The following is an 11,681-nucleotide window of genomic DNA, read 5'->3' as shown; positions in this document are numbered from 1 at the left end:
ACCCCAACATTGGTAACTCTAAGGAAATGTTGAAAGAATGTTATGCCTTTTTGGAAAATGGTTTTCTAGTTAGAGTTCAACTTTAGAGAAAATTGAAGTGGTTAACTTGCACAGGAAACAGTGACTCCCCTGCTGTACTGCTCTTCACAATCTGAAAAGAGAAAGTGATTTGGGAGAAAGACTGTTTTTTCAAATAAGTGACTGTTTTTTAATTCTCAGGTTAGAATCTTCACAAAGAGTTCTCTGTTGGTGATTTGTAACAGCCTGTTATTAGTCATTAATATGTGAATATGGAAATTGTGAAAACAGCACTAATTGATTTAGTGAATCTTCCTGAGTTTGAGGGACCTTCACACTGGAGAGACTGAGGAGTTGCTTCTGCATCTGCCTGAGGGGAATGTGTCTTTCCTTCTGAAGTCAGCCAGATATAGCTAGTCAACTGCCAGTAGAACTATCTGACCTGCTGTATCCCTTTGTTGGATATAGAAGTACCTGTACCATGGCATACATAGGGGAAACATTAGTAGAGAAGTTAGGAAAATATTATTTCTGCTCTGGTACTGTTATTGAGTAATTGTGTAGTTTTGGATAAATTATTTAACCACTTTGTGTCATCCCTGATCATTATATGAGAGGAGTCCTTAGAAGAACACCAACTATGAGAGTTAGGGTGAATCCATGTTCTTCTCACTAGAGAGAGATTATATGAAAAATGAATATATAGTGCTCAAAGTATGTTACCTATTTATGGTTATGTGCTCAGTAAGTCTTAGGGTTTTTTTTTTTTGAGATGGAGTCTCACTCTGTTACCCAGAGTGCAGTGGTACTGTGTTGGCTCACAGCAACCTTCGTCTCCTAGGTTCAAGCAATTCTTCTGCCTCAGTCTCCTGAGTAGCTGGGATTACAGGTGCCCACCTCAGTCTCCCAGGTAGCTGGTCTTACAGGTGCCCACCACTATAAAAAATATGCCCAGCTAATTTTTCCATTTTTAGTAGAGATGGGGTTACACCATTTTGGCTAGGCTGGTCTCGAACTCCTGACCTCAGGTGATCGGCCTACCTCCGCCTTCCAAAATTCTGGGATTATAGGTGTGAGCCACCACACCCGGCCAAGTTTACGTATTTTTATGGAATGAAGCAAATAACTTATTTTCAGAACCTCAGTTTTTCTTGTTTCTAAAATGGGGATAATGTTTATCATAAAGAAAAAATATTGGGGTTTAAATGAGGATAAGAAATATGAAGCAACTAGTGAAGTGTAGCACAAGTTAGTTAAATACTGGTTGCATTTTCTTTAGCACAGATCTTTTTTTTTTTTCTTTTTAAAATCATTATTTCAGGAAGAATGGAGTTGGAGAAATCTGGTCTACTGGGTAGTTTAGAAAAGGATCTTTAAGGAAAGGGCATTTTTAGGGGCCTGCCTGATTTGCAGTAAAAATGTCAGAGAGTAGGTTGTTTAAGAAGAGTTCAGAGGGGATGAAGTAAGAATTCTTTCCTGTGCACAGGCAGCACAGTAGGTGAAAATGAAAAAGACTGTGAATTGATCAGTTACTCAACAGATGTAACAGGTGTTTATTATGCACCTGTTATTTGCCAGGTACTGTTTGATGCTAGCATATAAGATCCCTGCTCTCCTTCATGGAGTTTACATTTGTGGAGGGAGTAAGAAAACACAGCCAATAAATATGGGAGAAGATGCTAGATGAGCACTGTTCAAAATGTGGCCTGTGACCAGTCTGTGAACAGTTTGTTTCTGGTCCTCTGTGAGAAAAGAACTGAAATTGAGAGTTTATAGAAACTTTTACATCAATCTGATAATGTAATTTTATGTCAGTTGAGTCAAAACTAAGACTCCTATTTTGTATGCCTTTCTTTTTAATTTTGTTTTTCAAGTAATTTATTACCATCATTATTTTGTAATGCATTGATCTATAGTGGGTTGAAAATAAAACACCAGTTTTTACTGCTATTCATTTGAGCAGTGAGCTAGATCAACAGCTGCCATTGTTAGTACTTTTAGTAAGCATGTTGTGGAGATTTTCAGCTTCTTTTGATTAATTCACTGTCAAGTAATTAGCTTATTTGGATTAAAAATGTTTACATCCTTGTTATTTACATTATATTTTATGTTGGACTAAATGATTTTAGGTCTTTTGATTTTTAAGTACTTTTATTCATGGTTGGATGCATGATACAAGTAGGAAGAGCAAAATTAAAACTGTAAGGAATATAATATTTAGGTGATTTCTTTTTTTACTTTATTTTTTTTTAATTTTATAATTATTTTAGTTAAACATTGGGTATTTATCTTTTTTTTACCTTTTATGGATTCTGTTCTCAATACTTAGATGATTTCTAACATTTTTTTTCCTCAACTCTTATTTTTTGATCAGTATATGGTACTTAGAAAGCTCTTTTGATATAAGACCTTTCCTCCAACCAAGAGTCAATTTATGTGGTGTACACCGCGTGAAATTATGTCATTATATTTGTTCGTATCACTTCATCTGCTGTTGGTGAGTCGTAGAGCCTGAGAAGAGAATATAGTTGTTTGAGGAAATTTATCATTGATAACCTAGGTGATATTTGTGATTGTTTACATAAGTCTACCATTTGCTATTGATAAATGTTAACTTTATGAGCCCTCTGGTTTATAGCCCCAGTATCTTTTTTATGTGATAGGGGTAACTTAAGAATTATGTTTTAAGGCAGCTGTAAATAAGATTTAAAAATATGGAAAATATTTTGGGTAATGCCTAGTTAACATTTTAAGTACTTTTCATTTTATTATTTTAGATGTGGGACTAAACTAGTTTCTGGATTGTTATTTGAAAATGAAATTTAATATATCTTTAGCCCTAACAAAAATGGTAGTGGAGTAGAATTATATATTTGTAGGTCATAAATTTACAAAAATAAAAATGAAAATAAGAAAAGGGCCTCATAGATAATGACTGCACTCTTGCCCTGTCAGATTTGGCCAATAAAAACAATACATGAATGATATAGGTTTGAAAAGACAGAATATGTTCTTGTGAAGACATTTGTAATTTAATATGCCTGAGTTTTGATACTGAGCACATGCTTCGGTGCACATTTAACTAGTGGTAAATATGTTGAATTATTTAACCATCATAATAGTGATATCTGAAGGTGCACAATTCTTATTATTTAGTGAAATGTTAAACAGTGCTCTTCTAAGAGCAAATCTACTTAATAATGTTTACTATTTAATTGATTAGTTAAAATTTGAAAGATACTTGTAGAGTAGAATGAGGATAGCTTTTAGGTAATGTGAATTATAATTTGTATTCTTAATGGTTGTTCAAGAGCAAGTATCGAATTTATGTAGTCTGTGCCATAAGTAAGCTAAGGCTTTTGAATATCTCTGGGAATAAAAAATATTTTTTGTGTGGTGGGGGGTGGAATTTCAGTTATATAAGAATTATAAATTGGTTTTATTTTATTACCTGGATTTGAATTATATTAGTAAGTAGATAACTAGATATATTCTAGAACCAGTCAGTACATGTTGGGGAACAAATGGGGAGGGTTTACTCAGCAGTACTCTCCTTTAGTTTGGTCATGAAATGAGGACTGCTTTATGTAAATTGTTCTTACTGGCGCCAGCTAGCTGTAACTGCAGTCTGGCTATGCTAGGGCAGCAAATAAAATGTGTCATGGATTTTCTGTTTGGAATGTATAAGAATTCAGTCTTTTGGACTGAAAGAGCAGAGTTTATATATTAGAATAGGAGTAGTGAGACCACAATTGACAGTGAATATGTGAAATAGTGAGAATATAAGCCTTTTAAGCTTTTAGTTTCTTTTATAGATTTATGCCTATTGATAGTATTGGGTAATATGTGGGAGGTACTTAACTGCACACAGTTGCTGCAGACCTAATAGTTGGCAGCATAGAAAGCAGTACAAAGAATTCTGATTCTAGGCATTTTTACTTGAAATAGTCATTTTGAAGATGTGCTCTGTGTGTTCTGTGAGCTTCATTGACATTGTCTGACGTTTTTTGGCTTTTGTGGCAAATGGGATGTTTGCTGCACAAACTACACAACAGATGTGAACCACTGTTTGAAAGGAATTTTAATGTGTAGCCAACCTACTGTATTCTTTTTTTTTTTAAATGAATATGAACCAAACAAGAAATTTAGACTCAAGAAGGCTGACCTAGAAGTCTGCATTAGCTTTTAATGTTTATACAAATGAACTAAGTAGCAGTGGTTTACAGAAGAGGAGGTCCTTTTCACAGTGTCAAGCTGCCCACAGGTAAGAGATTCAGGTCCTTTTTCTGTGACACCTACCCCCCAGGCTTTATATTTTTCTCTCATCATTGAGAAGTTTTTAAAAAATTTGTTTGTTTTTAGTTCTGATGAAAACAGGATTGATAGATCATTTAATGTGAATATTCAGGAGATTTTGAATGCCACATTTGGATTTGGTATTTTTTTAAAATGTAATTTCCATCTTCTCAAAATTCCTTCACATTTGAATTGAAATGAACTAACAGTGGACTTCATATATGACTATTAGTCATGCATACAATATGTTCATATTATATAGAAATCAGTTTTAGATCGCTTTTCGTTATAGTCTGTTACTATATTCTCAGTTGTAGTGACACCAACTGGTACATGAGAGATGACATTTTGTAACCTCACTTAAGTATAAAGTTTTAGTTTAAATTTACCACTTTGAATTCACCTTTACGAATGAAAGTGCTTGTGTTTTGAAATATGGCTCACTGGCATACATTAGATAATGTATATTTATACATGTAACTGGGTCTAGTTTTCTACTTCTACCCTCATTCTTTCCATTTCTCCATATTTAAATTTATTACTATTTTAATAAAGTGAATTTAAAAAGTCTAAAATGAATGTATTAATTAGGAATTCCATCAAATTTAATATTTCTTAACCTGGGTTAAAAGAACATAGTCATTTGTTATTTTTTTTCTATGCTTGAAATATTATATATAGAAATACAAAATCCCATTGAAATAGAAATAAAGAATATTATTACCATTGCTATAAAGATATGAAGGTATATGTTTAAAAAGAAATGCCAGTATATGTGTTCATTCATATCAGTATGGCCAGAGATATATTACTGATGGTAATAATTTTTGGAGGATGGGTGTGAAGAGTTGAGTAGCAGAGTAAAGTGAAGAGTGGTAGTAAGGTTAGCTTAGAGAAGTGTATCAGAGAAAGGAATTATGTTAGGCAGCTCTCTGCTCTTTGCCTCTCTCTTTAGAAGTCAAGCAGCAGGCTCTTTCTGTAACCATAGAGTGTCACTTTTAGGTGGGACTTCCAGTTCTCTAGTTTCTGAAAGTGTGGTCATTTATTGCTACATGGTTGTATACTTTAAAACTGGGGGCCAGCTGTGATAGAAAGCCACATTCATGTTTCAGGGGCAGGAATTGTTCGTTACCTGTTGTTGCCTTTTGACAGTGTTGTTTGGATTAAAAAAAAATCTTAAATATTTTATCAAAGTATAGAAATGTAACATGTTTTTGTGTGTGTGTGTTTCATCTTAGTAAACAATTTTACTATAATTGACAAAATGGTGATAGTAGCAAGAAATCAATTTTGATTAATGTGTTTGAGGTTGGGTGGGGAGAAGGTCATGCTTCTCAGTGTGGAAGACATACACATCCGAAACTCTAGGAAAAAGTTTTTCAAACTTCTTTTGAGCTGTTATATTGGTTAGGGGAATGTTGGGCTAGGAAGATAGTTGAGATGGGCTGGTTTTTACATACAGACAAAGAGAAAGAGTTGATAGACAAAAATAGGAATTTATTGAATGCTGTTAGGGTTGGAGGTCATAGCAAAGAAAGATGAGGGAAAGTAGGACAGAGTTGTATTTTGTATATAGACAAATAACCAAAGAAAAAAGTGTGTAAAACAAAGATAAAAGTCATGAGGATGGCTGGGCGTGGTGGCTCATGCCTATAATGCCAGCACTTTGGGAGGCCAAGGCTAGGGGATCACCTGAGGTCAGGAGTTCGAGACTAGCTGGCTAACATGGTGAAACCCTGTTTCTACTAAAAAATAAAAAAAATTAGTCGGATGTGGTGGTGCACGCCTGTAATCCCAGCTGCTGGGAAGACTGAGGCAGGAGAATCTCTTGATGAACCTGTGAAGTGGAGGTTGCGGTGAGCTGAGATCATGCCATTGCACTACAGCTTGGGCAACAAGAGTGAAACTCCATCTCAAAAACAAACAAACAAACAAAAAAAGTCATGAGGATAAAGGTATATAGTCCTTGAGACTATTGAAGTTGAGTGTGAATGATGAAATATTTGAAGTATAAAAATTTAGTTCCTAAAAAAGTGTTTGTGTTCCTCTTAAGAAACAAAATGTATTTAGCAAGTAATGTAGAATCTCAAAATTTTCAAAATGAAATGAGCCTAAGTGGTCAGGTAGTTTCTAATATTGTACTTTGCACAGGAACTGTTTGATATTCCTGACAGGTAATTATCTAGTTTATGCTTCAACATTTTTAATGACAGAAGGGAGAGTCTCTGATTTCATAAGGTAGTTCATTCTTTTATTGGGCATCCAAACAAGTTAATACTTGTTGATTTTGAGATGAAGTTGCTTTTCATTATTTTTATTTTTAAAATAAAGAAGGACCCCACTTTGTGTCTGTCTGTAGCTCTCTTTCTCTTGTATCTCTTTTACTTGACAAATGTGTGCTATTTAAAGAAAGCTCATTAAAATTTTCTTAGGTTTTCTAGGCTAAATATCCTCCATTTCCCCCCCCAAATTTCCTCATACAACATAGTGTTCCAGAGCATTCTTTCGCACGGTCATCCTATTGTTTGTCTCACAGTTGTTAACAGTCCCTCTTTATCTGCGATGCTCAGAACCAAACATAATACTCTAAAAATTTTTCCCTTCTCTTTGGCTATTTGTTCTTTAGTTTAAATTTGCATTAGCATTTTTGGCAGCTACCTTGAGCTATTGGATTTTTTGTGTTTGTGTTAAAATACCTCAATCTTCCCCTGTATTCACTGATAACCTTTACTATACTTTAATATTGGAAACAATTATATTACCTTATATTTATGTTTCCTTAATAATTTCTTATATTGTTCTTTATGTTTATTATGCTTTGTCTCTGTCTTCTTGCAAGGTTTTCCACTTTAATAGTCTTTTGAAAGAACTGGCTTTTGGTTCATTGATTGCTTGCTTTTTTGTTTTCTCTCATAATTTTCTGCTTTTATTGTAATTCACGCTTTGCAATTATACCTTTTTGCCTTTATTAATGTTTTTGAGTTTGTATTTTTTTGTTAATATATGCATTTAAGGCTCACATTTAATTTGAGTATCATTTTAGCTGATTTCCCTAGGTTGTTAGTATGTTCCCTATTCTGTTAGTATTTTATTGTTGTTATTTTATCACTGATTTCCTTCTAAATCTTAACAGTTTTTTTAAATTTATAAAAGATAATTTTTTTTATCTTGTTGGTATATTTGTTACATTATGACTAGAGAATATAGCTTTGTGTGGTTTTTTTTTTGTGTCTTTGAATTTGTTAAGATTTTCTTGTCACCATATACGTGGACAGTATTAATGTACGTTATTATGTGAAAAATTTATATTTTGGGTATAAAGTTCTATTTAATTTTCTATTTTTCTGGCATGTTAATGGGATGTTCATTCCTTATTGCTTTTGTTTTCATAGATTTAGCTCTGATTGTGAATTTGTTAGTTTCTTCCTGATAAAAACCTGTTTTGTCAATAGAACATATTTTTTTTGTTCTGTTACTTGACTTTCAGCTTGAATTTTTTTATATGTCATATATAGGTTTCATATGTATGCCTAACCTTTTTTTAGTTAGGTATACCATTTGCCTAGCATATCGTTTTCTATCCTTCAATTTCAACCTTTCTATGCTGTTATTCTAAGATGTGTCTCTTGTTGATAGTGCATATCTAATGATATTTTTGTTGTTTTACATAGCTTGAAACCCACCAGGTTTTTCCCTGATTGATAATTTTCTTTATTTTTGCCCCATATTCTGCAACCTATTAATTTGTTAACTTATGAATTGCAGTTGTCTGGGATAAACAACGTATTTATTTTAAAGATGATTGATCCTCACTTATTTCGGCCTGCTCATGAGTTTTACTTGTTTTTTGGAGCTTTGCTAATTTCCTTCTCTGAATTCCTTCATAGAGTCTTCTACTGTCTTGTCTTATATATTTTATAAAATATATAATCATTTTAGCAAGGTTCTGCTTTCTATCTTTTCTCAGAAGTAATACATTTATTTCCTCTCTCTTGCTGATTATTAGCTTAGCTAGCTATAGAATTTCATGGTGAAAATAACTTTTACCCTCAATTTTGAGGGTATTTTTTTTTTTAGCTTTCAGTATTGCTGATGACAAGTCTGATGCCAGTTTAATTCTTTCTCTTCTATAGTTAAATGATACTCTAAGTTATTAGTATTTTCCTGTAATGATTTTCTGAAATCTTACTGCAGTATGCCTAGATGTCAAAAGTTTTATTTTGCTTGTTTTAATTTAGTCTGTTTTGGGATTCAGTAGGCCTTTATTATTGGAAAACTTGTATATTTTTTCGGCTTTGCTGATTTAAAAAAAAACCAAAAATTTATTTTTCTCCTTTTTCCTTGTTTCTTTTTTTAGAAACTTAAGTGAAAGTTCTTGCTTCTGGGTATATTTCTTATGTGTTTGTTGTTCTTGTGGGTGTAATAGTGTCTCATACACTTAGATGATTTTTAATATACTGTTTTAAAATGTCTTCTGTTTATTCTCCTACTAATTAGATAGTGTTTTTTGTGGGGTTTGGCACCTGACCTTTTTTTTTTAAATTCTCAAATGTATTCATTTTTGTATTTGGGATTTCCTGTTTTCCTTTGGCTGGATGCTGATGGTTCAGGTGATTGTGAGTGGTGGGGAAGTGGTACTTGCTGCACATGGGATATGATGGTAATTTGTCTTGTGGATGGTAGCCTCCCTGTCTCTCCTCAGGCAGTGTCTGTATAAGTTACTACTATAGCTGCATTCACAAATGTCACTGCTGTCCTGACTTAGCACTAGAGTGGAAGAGAGAATGTCTGAGGAACTTCACTGTTCAAATACCAATTACATGAATGTATTTTCATGTAATGATTCGTACTGGCATATCAGGTCTAAATTGAAAGTCTGTACTTGTATCCCCTTATCTCTGTGATAAAATGAGGTACTTTAACTAGTTTGACATTTATCCTTCTTTAAAATATTACTTACATGCCGATATGCATGTTTAGATTTGGGTGTGTGTTTTAAAATGTGACGGCATAAAAACAGGAAACATTTATTGACTGCTTACAGTATGTAAGTACTTTCTATTTCTTTTGTCATTTAATTCCCATAGCATTTCTATGAAGACAGACATTTCAGTTTCATAGATGGGGATACTGAGGCATGGAGGAGATATATATTTCCATAGATAACTTAACCAGGAAATAATAGGATTAATATTTTAAAGGGTATGTCTGTTGCTAGGATTTGCACTATTAATTACTAAGAGTTCGGCAACTGCTTTTTTGGTATGCTTGATAATATTTCTCAGATATATATATTTTTAATGCCTGGGATATTAAGGGTTTCATTTTTGTATTTGCTATGATAGTGTAGCAGCAGGCATCCTGATATATTCATTCCTTTGTAAAACATGCTGGTACATTGTTATATTGTTACCTTAAAGGGCCTTTGGTGTCAAAATGATGAACAGTTCCTGCATATTTGTCCTTAAAAATGAATGTGACAGTTAACTCTTCCAGTTGTGGTACATAAGAACACTTCTGTATATTAATGCTGACCACACATAGTTGCCAATTTGATGTTTAAAAATGTATTTTCTCTTTTTGGTTTGTATTTCCTTGATTATTAGTGAGGTTGAATGCCTTTTCTTGTATGTTGTTTTATGAATTGCCTGTTCATGTTTCTTAATTTTTTATCTCAACTGTTTGTCTTTTTTATTCACTGAAAGGTTTTCTTTTTTATTTTGGATACAGATCTCATATCACTATGACTTTTTTCAAGTATCTCTCATGACTTGTGGTTACTTGTAGTACCTTCTGTGCCTTTGAATATTTCTCTTATTTTTTATCTAGTCTCTTTGCTGTTGCTCTTAACTGCTATTTTGATTCATTTTCAACCATTTATTTCAAAATCTATGTCTTCCTTATTTGTTTCGTTTTGTTTTTGTCTGAGACAGAGTCTTTCTCTGTCGTCCAAGCTGGAGTACAGTGGCGTGATCTCAGTTAACTGCAACATCCACTTCCTGGGTTCAAGAGATTCTCCTTCCTCAGCCTCCTGAGTAGCTGGGATTACAGGTCTCCACCACCATGCCCAGCTAATTTTTGTATTTTTAGTAGATGGGTTTTTGCCATGTTGGCCAGCCTGGTCTTGAACTCCTGGCCTCAGTTGATCTGCCTGCCTCAGCCTCCCAAATTGCTGAGATTTCAGTTATGAGCCACCACTCCTGACCCTTCTTCCTTATTTGTAATGCTTCTCTATCATAGTTACATTTTATCATAGTCTGTCTTTTGGATAATTATTCTGTTGTACTCGTATTTTTGTACTTATGATAATGCTTTGTTATATGCTGTCACATCTGAGAGAGCATTCTTCATTACTTTTGATTTTCAATTTTTTTCCCTGTTTTTAGCATTTTTTCACTTACAGTTTTTTTTTTTTTTTTTTGAGATAGAGTCTCGCTCTGTCACCCAGGCTGGAGTGCCATGACGCAGTCTTGGCTCATTGCAACCTCCGCCTCCTGGGTTCAAGCGATTCTCCTGTCTTAGCCCCCCACGTAGCTGGGATTATAGGCACCCGCCACCACAGCCAGCTAATTTTTGTATTTTTAGTAGAGACTGGATTTCACCATGTTGGCCAGCCTGGTCTTGAACTCCTAACCTCATGATCTGCCCACCTTGGCCTCCCACAGTGCTGGTTTTACCTTCACTGCAGGCTTGACTCCCTGGGCTCAAGTGATTCTCTCCCCATAGCCTGCCAGGTAGCTGGGGCCACAGACAAGTGTCATTACACCTCTCTAATTTTTAAATTTTTTGTTGAGATGGGGTCTTGCTATGTTGCCCCAGGCTGGTCTTGAACTCCTGGGCTCAAGCAGTCCTCTTGTTCCAGCTTTCCAAAGTGTTAGGATTACAGGCACGAGCCACCATGCCGGATATAGTTACTTTTTAAAATTCTCCTTTTTTTTGGGCCAGGCGCTGTGGCTCACACCTGTAATCCCAGCACTTTGGGAGGCTGAGGCAGGTGGATCACAAGGTCAGGAGTTGGAGACCAGTCTGGCCAATATGGTGAAACCGTGTCTCTACTAAAAGTACAAAAATTAGCTGGGTGTGGTGGCAGGCGCCTGTAGTCCCAGCTACTCAGGAAGCTGAGGTAGGAGAATTGCTTGAACCTGGGAGATGGAGGTTGCGGTGAGCCAACATCGCACCACTGCACTCCAGGCTGAGTGACAAAAGAAAAAAAAGAACTCCTTTTCTCTCTGTAGTCACCTCTCTGACAATACTTGTAATTAATTTTATCCAGGAAGAACTGATTTTTTTTCACAGTCTTAGCTCTAATATTTCATAAGATAGATCAATATTTCACAATCTCACCTAAGTGTTTCTAGATACATTTT

General features: G+C 34.6%; 1 protein-coding gene across 9 annotated transcripts in view; it reads left to right on the top strand.

Annotated features, from left to right (window-relative positions):
* ATF7IP (activating transcription factor 7 interacting protein) overlaps positions 1 to 11,681 on the top strand; it is a 126,865-nt gene that overhangs the window by 24,214 nt on the left and 90,970 nt on the right. For 2 of the 9 annotated variants that reach the window (XM_078338288.1, XM_078338281.1), the window contains exon 1: positions 324 to 4,282. The exons of the other annotated variants lie outside the window; for them this stretch is intronic. The gene's annotated coding sequence lies outside the window, so the exon portion shown is untranslated. Of the gene's footprint in view, positions 1 to 323; positions 4,283 to 11,681 lie in introns of those variants that run through there. 9 annotated transcript variants of the gene reach the window in all.

This window comes from Callithrix jacchus, chromosome 9, assembly GCF_049354715.1.
Source record: "Callithrix jacchus isolate 240 chromosome 9, calJac240_pri, whole genome shotgun sequence".
Taxonomy (NCBI): domain Eukaryota; kingdom Metazoa; phylum Chordata; class Mammalia; order Primates; family Cebidae; genus Callithrix; species Callithrix jacchus.
The sequence above is the reverse complement of the archived record's forward strand: the minus strand, read 5'-3'. Positions and strand labels throughout refer to the sequence as shown.